At 38.5% G+C, this 19,116-nt stretch overlaps 1 protein-coding gene and 1 long non-coding RNA gene across 6 annotated transcripts in view; one reads left to right on the top strand and one right to left on the bottom strand.

The window, feature by feature from the left end:
- The window catches only part of FBXO34 (F-box protein 34), a 132,376-nt gene that overhangs the window by 77,471 nt on the left and 35,789 nt on the right, over nt 1-19,116 (top strand). For 2 of the 5 annotated variants that reach the window (XM_082735069.1, XM_082735070.1), the window contains exon 2: nt 17,577-17,742. The exons of the other annotated variants lie outside the window; for them this stretch is intronic. The gene's annotated coding sequence lies outside the window, so the exon portion shown is untranslated. The remainder of the gene's footprint in view (nt 1-17,576; nt 17,743-19,116) is intronic. 5 annotated transcript variants of the gene reach the window in all.
- Nucleotides 11,309-14,336, bottom strand: LOC309866956. Its single transcript, XR_014312897.1, has 2 exons — nt 14,025-14,336; nt 11,309-13,912 (listed from the first exon to the last, which is right to left on the bottom strand). It is a non-coding gene; the product is annotated as an uncharacterized lncRNA (long non-coding RNA).

Below are 19,116 nucleotides of genomic sequence, written 5' to 3'. Positions count from 1 at the left end.
ATAAAATCTTTTAAATTAATTAAATTGTGGAGAGGGGGTGGAGAGAACAAGCAGGGGGAGCGGCAGGCAGAGGGAGAAGCAGGCTCTCCACTGAGCAAGGAGCCTGATGTGGGACTTGATCCCAGGACCCTGGGATCATGACCTGAGCTGAAGGCAGGTGCTTCACTGACTGAGCCACCCACGTGTCCCATCAACTAAATAAGTGAAATCTTTGAAATGCTTATGCATTCAGATGTCCATTTAATCTTCCTCTGATTCCTCAGATTAGATTAGGGATCCTTTTATATGTTTCTTTAATACTTTGTACTTCTTGGAGCACCCAATTGGCACAGTTGGTTAAGCTTCTGACTCTTGGTTTTAGTTAGGTCCTGATCGCAGAGTCATGAAATCAAGCCCTGCCTTGGCCTCTGTGCCCAATAGATTCTGCTTGAGATTCTGTCTCTCCCATTGTTCTCTCCCACCCCATGGGCACTCTGTCTCTCAAATAAATTAAATCTTTTTTTTTTTTTTTTTAAAGATTTTATTTGTTTATTTGAGAGAGAGAGCATGAGCGAGGAGAAAGTCAGAGGGAGAAGCAGACTCCCCATGGAGCTGGGAGCCCAATGCGGGACTCGATCCCAGGACTCCAGGATCATGACCTGAGCCGAAGGCAGTCGTCCAACCAACTGAGCCACCCAGGCACCCCTCAAATAAATGAAATCTTAAAGAAAAATACTATGTCGTCTTCACAGTGCTTTGCAAGCATTTTTCGTAACAGCTTTATTGAAATATAATTCACATACCGCACAATCCATTTAAAGTGTATAGTTCAGTGCTCTTCACAGAGTTGTGTAACTGTCACCAAAATCAATTTTAGAGCATTTGATTGAAGTTGTGAGAGTACCACTTGCTATTATGAAGATAGCAGAAAGATCCCCTGTACTTAGTAGCAATGACTTCACATACTCTTCACTCCTTCCAGGAACTGCCAGCCACTAAATCTATTTTCAGCCTCTCTAGTTTTGCTTTTCTGGACATTTCATATAAATAGAATTATATATGTGGTCTTCTGTGTATGGTTTCTTTAACTTAGCGTAATGTTTTCAGGGTTCACCCATGTTTTGGTATATACCAGTACACCATTTCTTTCTATAGCTGAATAAAATTCCATTATATGGATGTAAACAGGTGGTTTATTCATTCATCAATAGATGGACATTTAGGTTGTTTCTACTTTTTGGTGGTTAGGAATAACGCTATTGTGAATGTCCATGTACAGTTTTTATGTGGATGTACGTTTTCATTTCTCTGGAGTATATATGTATCTAGGAGTGGAATTGCTGGATCATGTGGTAACTCTGTGTTTAACCTTTTTGAAGAACTGCCAAATTGTCTTCCAAAGTTGCTGCGTGTTTTACATGTCTAACAACAGTGTCTGACAATTCCAGTTTATCCATATCCTTGCCGATACTTCTCATCTCTTTGAGATTCTGGCCATCCTAGAAGTGTGAAGTGGTAATCTCATTGTAGTTCTGATTTGCATTTTCCAGATGGCCAGGGATGTTGGGCACCTTTTCTTTTTAGAATTAATTAATTAATTAATTTGAGAGAGAGTAAAGAGAGCACAAGCAGGGGGAGCAGCACAGGGAGAGGGAGGAGCAGATTCCCCACTGAACAGGGATCCCAATGTGGGGCTCCATCTTCCAGACCTGAAGATCATGACCCTAGTGGAAGGCAGCTAAAGTTTAACTAATTGAGCCACCCACGCACCCTTGTTGGGCATCTTTTCATGTGTTTATTAGTTATTAGTAGATCTTTGGAGAAATTATTCATAATCTTTTCTCATTTTTTAATTGGGTTGTCTTTTTATTATGGAGTTACAAGAATCCATTGTATATTTTAGATACTAATCCCTTATCACATATATGATTTGCAGGTATTTTCTCCCCTTGTGGGAGGTTGTGTTTTTCACTTTCTTGATAGTGAAAATACAGAGTTTTTCATTTTGTCTGTTTTTTCTTCTGTTGCTTGTACTTTGGGGTGTCCTATCTAAGAAACCATTGCCTAATCCAAGGTTTATTGCCTAGTTTTTTCCAAGAGTTTTATAGTTTTAGCTCTCAGATGTTATGTAACTATTTTTCTGTCTTCTGTCTTAGAATGTCAGCATCATTGGAAGTCTGGGGTAGTGTTTGTCTTATTTATTTGTTCCTTGGGTCTCATTTAAGGTTTAGAAAATACTAGGTGTACAGTGATGATTGTTAATGATTTTGGAAGGTCAGACTTTAAGGAGCTATTATCAAAATGTTTTAAAACATCTAACTTGAAACAGTGTTTAGTTTTTTGTTTTTCTTTTAAAGCTGGGAACTAAAATATTTTGTTAATGTTGCCAGGAGTTAAATTAATACCTCAGATTGGGTTTAGAAGACTTTAAATAGTGTGTTTATTATGATTGCCTTCCCTAGTTCTCAGAACTTGCTTGTTTAGCATTACAAAACTGGGCTTTGTAGCAGAGTATTTAATGCATTTGCTTTTAGATTTGGAGAATTTTGTTTACTCTACTTGAAAACATCATTATTGATTCCTAAAGAATAAACCAACGAACAAGACCTGTGTTTCTAAACTTCTGTGTTTCCTTGGGATAAACAAAAATTTTATGCCACATTTTGAGAATTTGACATCACCCTCAGTAGGGGCTGATGAAAAACAGAACTTTTTTTTTTTTTTTCTTGGTTATTTCCACAGTGAAGAGGATTTTGTGAAATTTTCCTAACAAGTGATGTTCCCCTTCCCATAATACTAGTTTGGAGTTAAGGTGGCATCTGAAATGAGGGCTTTGACAAATATTAAATTCAACTACTGTGACTTCCCTGAATAACATAGACTTTGTCACTGTAAAACTGAATACTTAAATCTTTTGAGGGCAAGAATGGGCATATTGATAATGAGTGATTTTGTACCTGACTAGAGTTATTTTTTTTGTTTTTGTTTAGTGGATTGATGCTGTAATTTCAATATGAGAAGTGTATAAGATAGTGCAATAACCAGATGTAGGTACCTTGCTAGATTTCAGACAGAATCCTGGAGGTGAATTTTTAGGAGTAAGCTAAATCATGGGAGGGAAATACCACCTCATTTAACATTTTAAAAAAACTGTGAATGTAAGAAGACCTCAGGAACAGGTATTTATAAAGAATATGTATATCGGGGCGCCTAGGTGGCTCAGTGGGTTAAAGCCTCTGCCTTCGGCTCAGGTCATGATCCCAGGGTCCTGGGATCGAGCCCCATATCGGGCTCTCTGCTCAGTGGGGAGCCTGCTTCCTCCTCTCTCTCTCTGCCTGCCTCTCCACCTACTTGTGATCTCTGTCTGCCAAATAAATAAATAAAATCTTAAAAAAAAAAAAAGAATGTGTATATGTTTGTATATATTAAACAAACTTAGAATTTTACATCAGAAAAATAAGTCAACCAATCTGATTCTTGTAAGGATACAGAAAGGAAAGAATAATATTTGGATTTATTGATGAGGTTACAGTGACACTTCTGTTGCTAAAGTTATGAAATTGTTTAATATAAATTAGTATATGTCTCAGTTCTGATGAAATTGCCTTTAAGTCTGTGTTTATGCTTGCGAATTGAGTTTTTACAATGGTAGTCTCATTCTATTATTTGAAACTTAAAAAAAAAAAAATCTGCCAGCATTGAGTGCTGTATTTTTTATGTTAGGAATAGATTATCTCTAATACTTGAAGCACTAGCCCCAGTCTCTTCAACACTATCACTGTCAATCTTGTCCATGAAAAGATCTTTCAGAATATGTAAGTTTGGGTACTGATTAGACATAATCCTAAATCATTGGGCGGTGGGAGGTGGTGGTGTGGAAAATTTCAGTGAATTTTCTATAGTTCAGTCTCCTCAATTCTCACCCACCAGTTCATTTTATTGTGAAGTTGAATAATTTTTTTTTTGAAGGATTTTTTTCTTTCATCCATAGCAATTAATTTCGAAACAAAAGCAACAGGCCGAGTATGCCAAACTGCAGCTTCTACAAATGTCAAGAGAATAGCCGAGTTCCTGTACTTCAAAGTAGTGAGGGTGGGTGAGGTGTGGGGGTTTGATTGAAATGAATGATTTATTAGTCTTCTATGTTCTGTTCAGTTAAGCTCTTTTTCTTTTGACCTTTATGTTCCAAATTCTTAAAACAGATTAAATTTTCTCATTTATATTTTATTTTGTTTTAAAAATAATTTATTACTTAATATAATTTAGAAAAGGTTTATAGTACTGTACATGTTTTTCCTTATTGTGTATGACCATATCCTCCCCCACCCCCAGAAGGGGGGCTATTACACAATCCTTTTTTAGAGATGAAGAGAAAAATGGGAGCCAATTTACAAAAATTTGATTTGGGCAGTCTTTTGGGAATGCTATTTTGAGACATGAGATATGCCTCTCTCTCTCTCTCTCTCTCTTTTTTTTTTTTTTTTTTTTGTAGTGCTTTCTTGCCTCATGCTCACCTAATTTGCCAGATATGTTTAAAAGTATGGCCTCAGAAATTAAAGAGTGTACTTGCGATGAGCACAGGGTGATTCATGGAACTGTTGAATTACTATACTGTAAAAAACCTGAAACTAATATAACACTATTATGTTACTGACTAGAATTAACTTAACAGAAATAAAATAAAAATACGGCCTCAGTCTTAATAATGATAAACCATTTTGTTTAAACTCACGATAAACTGCAAATAATTTAGATGGCCAACCCATTTTTATTGTTATCTTTCTAGGTTTGGAGCTCTCTGTGAGACTGGTTTGTTTTTCAAAATACATTTTTAAGATTTCTTAAAAATATGGGTTTTACCTACTTTGTTTTTTGTAGCAAAAGTGTTCATAAATGGTTCCTAGCACACTAAGGCAGTGGATGCTCTACCCACTGAGGAAGTGCCCAAGAGGAGCTTAAACCTTTGGGATTCTTTTAAGAACAGCTGGTCTGAGAAGACACTCTCCTTTCAGCTCCCCTTTCGTTTTAGTTTGAGCAATAGATAGCTCTACATTAGCAATTAATTGACCTAAAATATAAGTTCTAATTAATGTGTTAGAATTGCATGTGGAAAATAGTTTTCAAAAATAGAACTTTTAAAAACAAGCTATTAAAATTGTTTTGTAAAAATTTTCATTGAATTAGCTCAGTAGTGGAATTTCTCCCAAGACCTGAATTTTATCCACCATTTTTTCTCCACCTGGATAAAAGTACTGTGTGTATGTAAAGGCCATGTTGATGTGATTATAAAATCATGTCAGACTAATGTCTTTTTCATACCTTTTCTGATTTTTGCCTTGAAGTCAGTTTATAAAGGATTAATGTAATTAATGTAGATTGAATAAAATATTGATAAACTATAATGACAGATCAAGTGCACATTTTAAACCTGTATAAGAGCAAGAGAATACTCCTACAAACCAAGGGGTTTTTTTGCTACTTATTGCTAACAGTGTATTTCCATTTCTCTTAAATGTTTGTGAAGCACATGGTTTTCCCTAGAGTTGCAGGGCTTATATTTAAAGGTTTCTACTTAGTTGTTTCTACACAACATCCTTTTAAAAATTATATTAGGTCACATCTAGGATTCAGTGCATATATTTTAAGTTTATAGATTATGGAAGGAAATAATCATTGTGCTTAAAAAGAGTCCATATTTAGGTGCGCACTTGGGTGGGCTTCTGCCTTTAGCTTAGGTCATGATCCCCAGGTCCTGGGATGGAGCCCTATGTCAGGCTCCGGGCTTAGTGGGGAGTCTGCTTCTCCCTCTCCCTCTACCCCCTCACCCCCACCTTGTGTGCTCTTTCTCTTTCCATCTCAAGTAAATAAATAAAATCTTAAAAAAAAAAAAAATCCAGTCCATAGTTAGGACTTACTAAATGGAACCTTCTTCCCCTAGGCTTTTCAGATAATAAAAATTTTTATTGTGTAAAGGAGGAAGAGAATTTAGCATCTGCATTAGGATCATTTTTTCCTATATCCTATTAGCTAATTCCAAGATTGTTTAATATGGTATCCACCCATTTCATTTGGCTGCAACTTTTGCTTTCATGAAAGTAAGACTGATTGTTCTGAATTGCTGTGTATATGTGCTTTGGCACAGCATGAAGGTACCCTTAATAACATTGCCATTGTCTTTAAAACAGCTTGCAGTTTTGACTACAAATAAAAGGGTGCGACAGGAGGGCATAGCAGATAATGGTTCTTTTTTCTGCCCTGAGTGTTTAACAAATCTGCTTTGTACTATGAGCCTTTTGTGTGCCCTTGGACTACCTACTGTATTTTCTGTATATTGTTCCTAGTCAACTAAAGTGTTTGCATATTTGTCACTGTAACTTTGACATGTCTACAGTTGATTTCTTTTGTGGAGGCAAGCACAACAAAATGTGTGGAAAGAAGTGGGTGGCCTTGCCTCTCTTAGCATTTATTTTTTCACCTGCATGTTTAAGTTACCTGTCTGAATTATTTTGGGTGACTCTTGTCCTCCTAACGTTTGTTTACGTTGGTCTGTTTAGAAATTTGGGAATGGTCTTTAGTTTTAATCCTTTTCCTTTTTCAGTGCATAGTAATACTATCTGCTGTGTGTAATTTATTTTTAAACAAGAATTTTCTGTTGAAAAAGTTGCTGGCTATTTGAATAGCTCTGTCTTAGATTGCTGAGAGATTCTGTACTGACCATTAAGGAAGGGTATTATTTCTGTTCTGCTTTATCTTTTGTTAGGTAGCTATGAAGTGATGAAGGAGGAGAAAACAAATATCCATAATGTAGAAATCAGAAAAGCTTGCTTACTGCTTTGCAAGGTTATCTTTGAATCTTCTTCTTTTTTTTTTTAAGATTTTATTTATATATTTTATAGAGATACAGTGAGACAGGGAACACAAGCAGAGGGAGTGGGAGAGGGAGAAGCAGGCTTCACACCGAGCAGGGAGCCCCCCATGCAGGGCTCCTTCCCAGGACCATGGGATCATGAGCTGAGCCAAAGGCAGCCACTTAACAACTGAGCCATCCAGGTACCCCTATCTTTGAATCTTCTATTCCTCATTGGCCCCTTTAAGAGAAGAAGACTGACATTTAATGGCTTTCATGGCAGTCATATATGGTTGTTAGCATTTATTCCTGTTTTGCTGATTCAGAAATGGAGAATCAGAGAAATAAGTATTCACCTAGAATTGCAGGCATATAACTTCTAATAGTACGACTCCAAAGCCAAAACTTTTTTTTCTAAGCGTATCATTTTATACTTGAAGTGGCTTATTTTTAGGATCAGTTTTACCCTTTGGGTGATCTACTTAGTAGCATAAAATATTTAATGCATAAAATAAATCAGAATTCAGTGATGCTTAAGGTATACTAAGAAACAAGAATAACTTGTCTTTGATTTCTTATGGAATTCACTGGTAATAGCCTTACCTTTAAAGGTACTGCTGCTGTAGTACTTTAGCATGGATTTTTACATTTGATTTTCACATTAAGGTTTTTTCATGCTTGGATTATAATTTTCATTTTATAGATGCTGAAACTGAGATTCAAGCTTGAGGTAAGTGCTAAGTATTGCTAGATGTGAAGTTCAGGTTTCAGAAGAAACAGTGATTTACTATAAACAGAACCCAGTGATTTGGAATCAAGATACTTCAGGCAGTAGTCACAGTTCCTCCTTAGTTTCCTATCTTTAAAATGAAGAGGTTGAACCAGGTGATCTGTAAATGCTTCTTGAAATGCTCCAGAATGATTGTTTAAAAAGCCATAGGGTCCATGAACTTGAACGAGAAAAATGCTAGATACTTCTTTTTACTAATCTCTAACTGCAATTTACATTTCCTTTAAACCACAGCAAATTAGCAAGCAGTCCCTGTGGCTTTGTGAAATCACAGATACTTTTATCATCTTGCTGTTGTTGCAGATATCTTGAAAATATCATTTATGTTGATTGTAATTTGGAAGCTATGGTAGTTAATAGACTTGCCATTAGAACTTTTTTTTTAATATATTACAAAAGTAAGAATGTATTTTATACTATATGAATTTTTTAAAAAAAATGATAACTGTATTTTAATGTAATTGGATTTTTTGAGATGGGGTCCATGATCATAGGAGTAAGACTAATACAAAGCAAAGGTCAAGCAAAGCTTTATTTCGCCCCAGCACCAAGAATCAAACTGACCGGTCGGGGCCGTCTCTTACGGAGAGAGCAACCCTTCCCAGCCTCACAGACTTTCATAGAGCAAAGGCCATGTGGTTGAGCCTGGCCACACACAGGAGGTCAGTGAAAGAGAAAGTTGCATAGTCATGCTAGGTCACACCCGGGTGGCCAATTGAATTACAATTCACCCTATAGTAGCTATTTGAACTAACCTATCACCTTGGTCAGAATTGGCACCCAGGTTTGGTGCCCAAAAGGCGGGGCCTACATTCTTTGGTAGTTAGGGAGATAGTATGTGCACTTTACTGATTGGATGTCTCCACCTGGCCTGACTCATCCTTGTATTTGGGCTCTGTTATCAGGGACTGGTCGACCATATTTTACTGGTTTCCCAGACTTGCTTTTAAGTAAGTTCTTTGGGAGAGGGGGGGGCAGCGTCAGTTTAAGTTTTACTGCACAAACAACAAAACGTCTGTTTAACCGAGATGGAGTCGCTCAGGCTAAGTAGTCCCCTACACTTGGTGTGTATATGTTTGTGTGTTTTTGCTTTAAAAAAGTTAACAGGGGTACCTGGGTGTCTTGAGTCAGCTGAGTGTATGCCTTGGGCTCAGGTCATGATCCCAGGGTCCTGGGATTGAGCCCCACATTGGGCTTCCTGTTCAGTGGGGAGCCTACTTCCCCCTCTTTCTCCCCTCCACCCCAACCTTGTGCTCTTTCACTCTCTTAAATAAATAAATAAGCAAAATCTTAAAAAAAAAGTTTATAGTTTTCATATACTGCCAAGGGAATTTATGGCATGAAAAGGGTTAAGTACGCTTGAACTGCATGTTCTCCTCAGTGACTGCAGGAGTTATATGGTTGATGTGAAAGAACTTTTGGATACTGCTTTATGGGAGAGACTGTATTTGGCGGGGGGGAGAATCATCTCTATATCACTCTCTCAGGTTTCTGGATTGATGGATTATGTGATTTTTTTTCAGTAACACAGGGAAGCTAGATAGAACCAAAATGTCAATGATAGAAATAAACTTAAGATCATCTCTATTTTGGGTATTCATTTTGCAGTAATTAAGTTTCTAAGTAGTTGTTCCATTTGAGGGATATAGGAAAAGACCTCTTCTTTGAGTTTATCTGCTCTTGATATTCCAAGCAAGGACTAGCTTGCCAAGAACAAAAGTTACCCACACAACACATGTACTGCACAAAATAGTTTTGAAACAGAAGATGAGTTGGAAGTCTATATTACCTTAGAAACATTAGGATTATTAGGACATTTGCTGTTGAGTTTTTGTGGGTGAGAGAGAGTGCATTTGTATTTTGCTCGCTTTGTTTGTTTTGCTTGTTGGGCTCTTAGTAATGTCTGTATTAGTATGAGGAAGGAAATTCTTCATGTTAGTAAGAATCAGGAATATGCACAAAATTCAGTACTGTAATTGGAACACAAAGCCTGCTGGAGTTCTGTCCTGGAGTCTGTTTTTCCATTTGAAATGCATTTATCTTTGGGTAGGGTGGGATATGCATTCTCGAAGTTACAATGAGTTTCCAGATTCTTATCAGTCAGTATTAGGAGTGACTGTTTTTAATAGTGATAATGAGGCAGCTATTCCCAGGGGCAGACTTAGTCACTGACAAAATTGTCAGGACCCTGAAATAGTTTGGGAAAACTCGGGATGGAAATAGCAAGCTGTTTCAAAAACAAAACAAAAGACTCAAGCTTCTTTTTTTGGGGACAGTGAGCTAGGGTAGGTGGAGGTAGCAAGAAACTAGATGAACTTCCCTAAGTCTGCAGGCTATCTAGAAGCCAGAAGAGATTAGTATTATTTACCTAAAGCACTCTAGTGTGAACAAGAAGTTTTGAGTATCATAAGATTAAAGTGGTTAACAGCCATTAATCTGAAATTTTTTCTGTGTACATTGGCAAAATTTAATTTGATTTTGAAGAAAAAAATTCTCTTGGTAGCAGCTTGTTCTAGTTGCCAGTTTGAGAAAAATTTGGTATTTTATGCCAGATATTTTACTGGTGTTAGGTGGGGTGTGTGTGAGGGGAGTCTGCATGATCCTGAGGCCACACTGATATGCCAGCGTTTACTAATTAATAATGAAGACAAGATAATCTTTGTCATGATTAGGCAGGATGAAGATGAGAAATGTAGAACAGGTCTTTATATATGTCTAGCCTACCTTAATTTTAAGTGCAAAAGGAATCTTTTTCAGATTCGGATTTCTCCATGGCTCCCTGCCTGCCAACATAACAAGCTGTAAAACCTTGTTTAGTTTTCCTTAAATCCAGAAATGGTTCTATACCAAATCCAAACAAACCAAATCACTCTTAAGGGAATAAGTGAAAACATGTGTAGCTAGCTGCCTTGGCTGGCCTACATACGTTTGCAGATTGGCTTAGTTCTCTGTGCTAAGCAAATTCCTTCTTAAACATCCTGCGATGACCATGACCATCCGCGGCATTCATTGTGAAGGTGAACAGAGGATGTGACATTTATTTATCTGAACTGTGTTTCGCAAACTCTGACCATAATAACTTTTCTAGCTAGCTAGACAGCTGACAGCTAATAGCTGACCTGACAGCTATGTAAGACAGAATAAAATCAAATGCTCTCCAGTTGTGTTCAAATAAAACATATGGTATATTACAATTTCTGTGTACTGAAAACTTTTAATTTAGTGTCAGGCATAGTTAAGGTATGAAAGAAATTGGATTTGTTGCCACCTTAAAGTCACATTCTAGAGTTAATTATGTTTATTTGAATTTTTCACAGAGTTAAGTGGAAAATCTCTTTCTGGTGTTTGGAAAGAATGTAGGCTTGCCTAGGGAAATCCACTGTGAGATATGGGATCATTTGGTATCAACTGCTGAGCTAACTGCCTTCTGGAAGGTAAACCACCACCTTTTCCTGAGTTGTGCCAGATTAGGTATCATGTGACCTAGCAGTATCCTTAACTAGTAGTTAGAGTTACAGATGATTTTGAATATTAGGTGGCGTGGGAAAACAAAGGCAAAAGAAAAATTAAATTTCCATAGCTCTTACAGCCCATAGACAGGTTCTTGAAACAGGCAGAGTGATATTCCTGTAGAAACTCAGCTGCCTTGATGTTATTATTTTGCTAAAGGGCAAAAAGGATTCTTAATGATGTTTTTTTTTTTTTTTAAAGATTTTATTTATTTGTCAGACGGAGATCACAAGTAGGCCAAGAAGCAGGCAGAGAGGAGCAAGCAGGCTGAGCAGAGAGCCCTATGTGGGGCTTGATCCCAGGACCCTGGGATCATTACCTGAGCCAAAGGCAGAGGCTTTAACCCACTGAGCCACCCAGGCGCCCTGGCAAAAGTGATTCTTAATCTTAGCCTGACCCCCCAGGATCCTTTAAGTCTACTTTAACATATAAAAATTCCTTTGGAAACTTCCTTTATCTCTACCTCCCAAGATATATTTTTGCAGGCATCCCCCAAGCATATGACCCACTGATAAAAATCTGAAGGGTCTCATGACAAGGTTTTATTAGATAGCAATAGATGGCCTTTTCCTAACAACAGCTAGCCCCTTCAAGGTCCCGGAAACCTTACTTCCAAAATTCCTTAGAGACTTAAGCTATCCCTATCCCTCTCCGAACTTCAAAGTATATAATCAGCCTCTCCTCATGACCCCAGTGCAGCTCTTCCTGCACATGGATCCTGTCCCCATACTTTAATAAAACCGCCTTTTTGCTCCCAAGACATTTCAAGAATTCCTTCTTGGCCATTGGTTTCAAACCTTAACATCTTTCCTACATCATTAGACAGTAGTAAGATGCTTAACTTTTTATATTTTTTGTAGAAAATTTGGAAAAACTACAACAAATGGAAGGAGAAATTTGTTAAGAAAACTTGTAATATGAAAGGGGAGTCATGATCTAAAACATTCTGAAGTTTTTCTGCTTGTTTTTCTCATGTTTTTATTTTGTATTTTTTATTAAAGTTTTAAATGTGCATAATGATGTAATAGCTTTATAAGATGTGTTTTGAAAGGCAGCAGTTCTCCTCCCACTTCATACCCACTCTCCCTCTCTAGAGGCATACGTTTTAATTTCTTGCAGCGGATTCTTTTTGTATTTATCTCTGTGTTCTTGTAGAGGAGGAAGATTTTTTTTCCTACTACCCTTCTAGGTTCTCCACCTGGGGCCCTGTAAGTTGAACTGACAAAAGACAGATTAACAAGAGAAAAGCATACAAATTTATTTAATAAGAGGTTTATATGACACAGGAGGCTTCATAAGGAAATGAAGACCTAAAGAAATAGTTAAGCCTGAGTATTTTTATACTACATTTGATGGAAGAGTGGAATGTCATAAAAATGTGATCGTATTGAAGAGTATAAACTAAGGGTATTAAACTGGAGAAACTTAGCAAAGCCATTTCCTTTGGCTTTCTGTCTGTATCCCTCCATCTTCACAGAAAGGGATGTTTCTTTCCTCCAGGTATAGGAAGGACATCTTTTACTTGAAGATCTTAGGCCCTGCTTCAGGAGAGAAGGGAAGGTCAGAAAGTCCTTGCTGCACCTGCTCTTTCTCACATTTCTTCAGTTTAAAATACTCAGTATGCCAAGGCACCATATTTGGGGGTAGCAGGTTCTGAATACTGTCATTCAAAACAGCATGTTTGTATTCTGATTTCTTGATTTCTCAGCTTTAGACAGTATTTCTTGATTTCCCATTCTGCCAGGGTTTAGTTCTTCTTTGACTTCCCCAGATACCCTTTTTACTTTTTCTTCTCTGGTCCTAATGTAGTTGTTTATAACTTGGGTTAAATTGATATTCAGTGTGTACACAGTTAAGACAGAACATGTTGGGTGCTGGGGTGGCTCAGTTCATTAAGTGTCTGCCTTTGGCTGGGTTCATGATCTTAGCATCCTAGGAGCTTAGCCCCTCATTAGGGTGGGGGGGGGGGGTCCCTGCTCAGCACAGAGTCTATTTCTCCCTCCCCCTTTGCTCCTGCCCTCCCCCACCCCCGGCTCATGCACACATGCACACACCACACACTGTCTCTCTCAAATAAATAAAATCTTAAAAAACAAAAAATTGAACATGCTATTCACAGTTAAGCCACAGAGTAATCTATGAAAATTTGTACTTTTCTATACAACTTTTGGGTTTCCCTGAAATTTTATTTTATTTTTTTTGTTATTATTTACATTTAATTTGAAACTACTCACTAATGTAGTTCAGATTGTATCTTGTCCATATTTTCTTTCAGGAAGTTCTGACACTTCAGACATTCACTTAGTTTACCGTATTCTTAAAGATGTGCTTCCATCTGGAGTGGTTGCCACTATTTTTATGCACAGCTCTTATCCTGGGACTTCCTTACCAGCGTCTTGGGTTTACATCTTACCTCTTTGTGTTGGATTTCTTGTTTTCTAGATCTCCTGTTTTCCTGTTTATTGGTTTATGCTTTTATTTTGGCAGAATATATTCTGATATGTTAGGTTCCCGATAATTTATGTGATTGGTTCTTTTCTTTGTTTCTCAGTGTTGGAAATTGCACGGTAAGGTGACTTAGTGTGAGTTTGGTTCTGTTCATTGTGCTGAGTACTGGATGAACCCTTTAAATCAGGGAACTACTTTGTTCATGACTTTCTCCCCACTCTCTTTATTTAAATTCATTTAATTACTCTCTACACCCAGCGTGGGGCTCAGACTTATGACCTCCAGATCAAGAATTGCATGCATGCTCGGGTGCGTGGGTGGCGTACTGGGTTAAGCTTCTGCCTTCGGCTCAGGTCATGATCTCAGGCTCCTGGGATCAAGCCCCCCATCTGGCCCTCTGCTCAACAGGGAGCCTGCTTCCCCTCTCTCTCTGCCTGCCTCTCTGCCTACTTGTGATCTCTCTCTCTGTCAGATTAGTAAAAAAAAAATCTTAAAAAAAAAAAAAAGAAAAGAATTGAATGCTCATGGGACGCATGAGTGGCTCAGTCCATTAAGCATCTGCCTTTGGCTCAGGTCATGATCCCAGAGTCCTGCGATCGAGTCCTGCATTGGGCTTCTTGCTAAGTGGGGAGCCTGCTTCTCTCTAGACCTGCCACTTGTGCTCACTGTTATGTACTTGCACTCTCTCTCTCTGACAAATAAATAAATAATATCTTTAAAAAAATTGCATGTTCTTCCAGCTGAGCTAGCCAGGCACCCCAATTTTCTCCCCTACTTTTTCCTTTTTTTCCCTCTTATTTTCTCTTGAACTCTGTTACTCAGGTATTGGACTTGCTGAATTGATCTTCCAGTCTTGTTTTGCTATTCTAATGAGTTTTTCATTTTGGCTATTGCATTTTTTAATTACCAAGAAGGCATGGTTTTGCTCACTTTCACTTAGTTTTTCTTTTCTTTTCTTTTTAAAGCTTACTGTTCTTTACATTTGTGATACTTTCTTTTATGTTTCTGAAAATATTCATGCTGTCTTTTTCCCCAGAGTTTTCTTCTGTTTGCATAAACTCTGTAAGGACTAGCTCTGTAATTTGCAGGGCCAAGTACAGAGTGACTGTGTCGGTCATTTATTGAAGAATTTCAAGACAATAACAGTAAAGAATTAAACCTAACACAGAGCTCTTCTAAGTGCGGGGCACTCTGACTGTGTAGGTCACACACCTATGAAGCTGACCCTGCTCTCCCTTCCAACTTGGTTTTTCTGTTTCATCTTTTTTATGCCAGAGAGGCCTTACAGTTCTTGGCTTTTGCTGATATTTAGTAGTGGGATCTTAGAAAGCTGATTGGAAGCTCTGAATATGTAGTAGGACTTAGCAGTTGTCAGCTTCACCATAGGAAGATCTGGCCAAACAAATTTTTTTTTTTTTAAAGATTTTATGTATTGGGGCGCCTGGGTGGCTCAGTGGGTTAAGCCGCTGCCTTCGGCTCAGGTCATGATCTCAGGGTCCTGGGATCGAGTCCCGCATCGGGCTCTCTGCTCAGCAGGGAGCCTGCTTCCTCCTCTCTCTCTTTGCCTGCCTCTCTGCCTACTTGTGATATCTCTCTGTCAAATAAATACATCTTTTAAAAAAAAAGATTTTATGTATTTATTTGTCAGAGAAGGAGAACAAAAGCGAGAGAGAGAGAGAGAGAGAGAAGAGAGAAAGCGCGAGTGCGCATGCAAGTAGGGGGAGTGGCAGGCAGAGGAAGAAACAGGTTCCCACTGAGCAGGGAGCCCAAAGTAGGACTGGATCCCAGGACCCTGGGATCATGATCTGAGCCAAAGCAGATGCTTAACTGACTAACCACCCATCAAAATTCCCCTGAACGAATTTTGATTGAGAATTTGTCATTTTCTTTAAATTTTTCCTAGACTAATTGGTAATATTCCCCTGACAAGTCTCTCCTAATCTCCCATGCCTGAAGATGAAGGCCTGACTGTCAGCCTTTTGGGAAAGGGTATTGATGGGGGAGCTAGGGTTGGTGACTAGTATTGGCACATTAGAGACAATTCTTAAATTTTTAGGAACTTTGTGAGTCATTTGCTAAATGTAACAGTTACTAAAGATTAAACAAACTTAAAATGAAATATTATATTAATCACATCAGTAATACTAAAAATTCACCACCTCCTAATTATTTTTTTACATTTTGTTATTACGGAAGCTCTTGGTGTTATTTACATCTAATTTATATGGTGGAAATACTGTTTAATGATAGGTTACCATGCATGTCTTCTGAACTCTGCCTATAGCGGTATTTTTTAGCTTGAAGCAGCCATGGTAAGAGTATTTATACCATAAAAATTTTAGCAGATATTACAAATAACTCCCCTTGTTCCTCCCCTGACACCCCTGCTCCCCCAGGTAGTTGTTAAACATTTACTTTTACCAACACAGCGTGGATAGGGATCTAGTACACATATTAACTTAAACTGCCTTCATCTTATCTGGTGATTCCTTAGTCCATATAACTCTTTGTTTTAACTCTCTTTAGATTACCTTCAGCCCATTTTAAGAGTGAGGGAAGGGCATTTGCCTGCCTGTCTGAAAGACTGCATCTGGGAATTTCATTTTAGGAAGATTTTCTGTTAACCCTTCCCATTTTATCTTGCTTATCCTTTTGGGGGAGTGTTCCCTGATGCTTACCTTAGGATTCAGTTTTCTTGGGTCTTTGAGTCCTTTACCTTTTAGCCATTTATATTTCAGCTTTCCAAAATGTGTGGCTATAATCTCTAGTACTCTTTGTACCTTTGGGTTTGTATCTTAAAAAAAACCAACCAAACAATACACTACACTACAATACAATACATAGGTGTTTGGGGAAGAATCAGCAAATAGTGTTGTGTGTTTAGTCCACCATCTGGTATTACCCAGAAGTCTGGGATATAATTCTTGAAATAAATAGGTACATAACCTTAGCAATTTAAGGGTGTTCTGAATAGGCTTAGTCAATCTCCTGCTGGTTTGCACGTCCTATAAATACAGTCAGGAAATAATTCTTCTGATTCTAGGAGATTTTTTCTTTTCATAAAGCAGGAAGTAACTATAAGTAGGTATTAAATCAGATGACTTGCTGTTAGGTTTTTATGTGGATGTGTGGGGGCGTAAGGAAACACATAGTGCAGTATCAGGTCACATAGTTTGGTTTGAGGGTACTTAATCATCCTACGTCTATAGCGATTCCGGTTGTCCTTCAGTGGCTCGATCTGGTGACCCTGGTCTTCTAATCCAGTCTGAAGCAGGCAGACATTGATTACTCCATCATCTAGTGAGTCTTCTAATCTTAAGACTCTGTCTCCACTTGTAACCTCTTCTGCTCAAATTCAGTGCCCTTTCCCCACATTAGATTTGATGTAATTGGGTTGGTTGGACTCTCCTTTCCTTTAATTTCATACCAGGCCACTTCATAGTCCATTGAGATCCCCCCTTGTCTACTGATGGTTACCTTTGGAGAAGGTCAGAGTAGGAATGTCATAGGGTACCAGGGTAGTAGCTCAAGTAAAAACAATTGCCTGTAATCTCTAAGAAAGAGAATGTGGGCCACTCTAGCATTTAAGATACCTGAAAGGTTTTAGCTGTGGATAAAAAGAATAACTATGTAACAGGATATAAATACAGGAGTATCCAGTTGATAAATTAAGCATTTCTGGGGCGCCTGGGCGGCTCAGTTGGTTATGCGACTGCCTTTGGCTCAGGTGATGATCCCAGGGTGCTGAGGTTCAGTCCTGCTTTGGGCTCCTTGCTCAGCAGGAGCCTGCTTCCCTCCCACCCCTCACCCGCCTGTGCTTGCTCCCTCCCTGTCTTGCTCATTCTCTCAAATAATTAAAATCTTAAAAAAAAAAACCCAAAACATTTCTGCAAAAAGGGCATCTGGCGACCACTGCTTATTGCTCCTTTTTCTTGTCTCTACGTTCTTCACCACCTTTTGTGTTTTTTTTTTTTTTAAAGATTTTATTTATTTATTTGACAGAGAGAAATCACAAGTAGATGGAGAGGCAGGCAGAGAGAGAGAGAGGGAAGCAGGCTCTCTGCTGAGCAGAGAGCCCGATGCGGGACTCGATCCCAGGACTCTGAGATCATGACCTGAGCTGAAGGCAGCGGCTTAACCCACTGAGCCACCCAGGCGCCCACCTTTTGTGTTTTAATTAGAGGGTTTTGTTTTTGGTTTTTAAATCCAGGTCAGACTCTTCATATGTGCTAATGGCTTTTTCTTTTTCTTTCTTTTTTTTAAATTTTATTTATTTATTTGACAGATAGAGACCACACGTAGGCAGAGAGGCAGGCAGAGAGAGAGGGGGAAGCAGGCTTCCCGCTGAGCAGAGAGCCCGATGCGGGGCTTGATCCCAGGACCCTGAGATCATGACCTGAGCCGAAGGCAGTGGCTTAACCCACTGAGCCACCCAGGCACCCTGGCTTTTTCTTTTTGTTTGGTTGGATTTTTAAAAATCGTTTGTAAGGGCACCTGGGTGGCTCAGTGGGTTAAAGCCCCTGCCCTCGGCTCAGGTCATGATTCCAGAGTCCTGGGATTGAGCCTCACATCGGGCTCTCTGCTCCACAGGGAGCTTGCTTCCTCCTCTCTGCCTGCCTCTCTGCCTGCCTCTCTGCCTACTTGTGATCTCTATCTGTCAAATAAATAAAATCTTAAAAAAAAAATCGTTTGTAATTTCTGATCTCCTGCCTAGGAAGAAATGCATCTCTTTCTCAGGATTGGTCGAGAGGATTAGGTTAGGTTTTTTTCCATATGTTATGTGCTCAGGACCAAAATTCTATGGAGAGCCTGAAAAGCTTTTTTTCCATGTTTTGAACTTTATTCACTTAAAAAAACTTACATGAGTCTAACTATTAAATCATCATCACGTTTTTAACAAATCACCGTAGGTGAAAACAATAGAATACTGTGAAATTGGGACTGTCTTGAGATACTTAGGTCCTGTGACTAGCATGCATACCATACTTACCACACCATAAATGCAAGCTCTCAGAAATGGACTTGGATTTACCTTGGTGTTGCCCACATCATACATGTGAAATAGGAAATCTATAAATGAGGGACCTTGTCTGCATGGTGTGGGGAGAATTATGGTAGCACTGTGATAGATTTAAGAAAAACTCACTCGGCAGTAGGCTTTGTCAAGATGACAGTGATTGCCTGCTGACCAGCCACCTCAGAAGAGCTCCTTTCCTCAGCGGTAGATGGTAAAGCAGCGAGCCTTAAGGTATAACTGAGCTGCTGCCACACTGCTCAGATTTTGAAATGTCCTAAGCCAAGTGGTAGGGTGAACTTTTCACCAAATTTATCAGCAGTTTCTTTTTTCTGCCTCCTTTCACTTAGGGGACACTTAAGTAAGTTTTAAGGTGAGAAAGTTTAAAAAATTTTTATGTACAGTCATGGTCTTTATTAAAACTTGTTAAAACTGGCTTGCTGTGGAAATAGCAGATGGCTGTGATAAAATGGGAACACGTCTAAAAAGAAACCAATGCAGATTAAGGCATAATTAAAAATATCTTTT

The sequence above is a fragment of the Mustela nivalis genome (assembly GCF_964662115.1).
Source record: "Mustela nivalis genome assembly, chromosome: 6".
Taxonomy (NCBI): domain Eukaryota; kingdom Metazoa; phylum Chordata; class Mammalia; order Carnivora; family Mustelidae; genus Mustela; species Mustela nivalis.
This window is presented reverse-complemented; position numbering and strand designations above follow the sequence as displayed.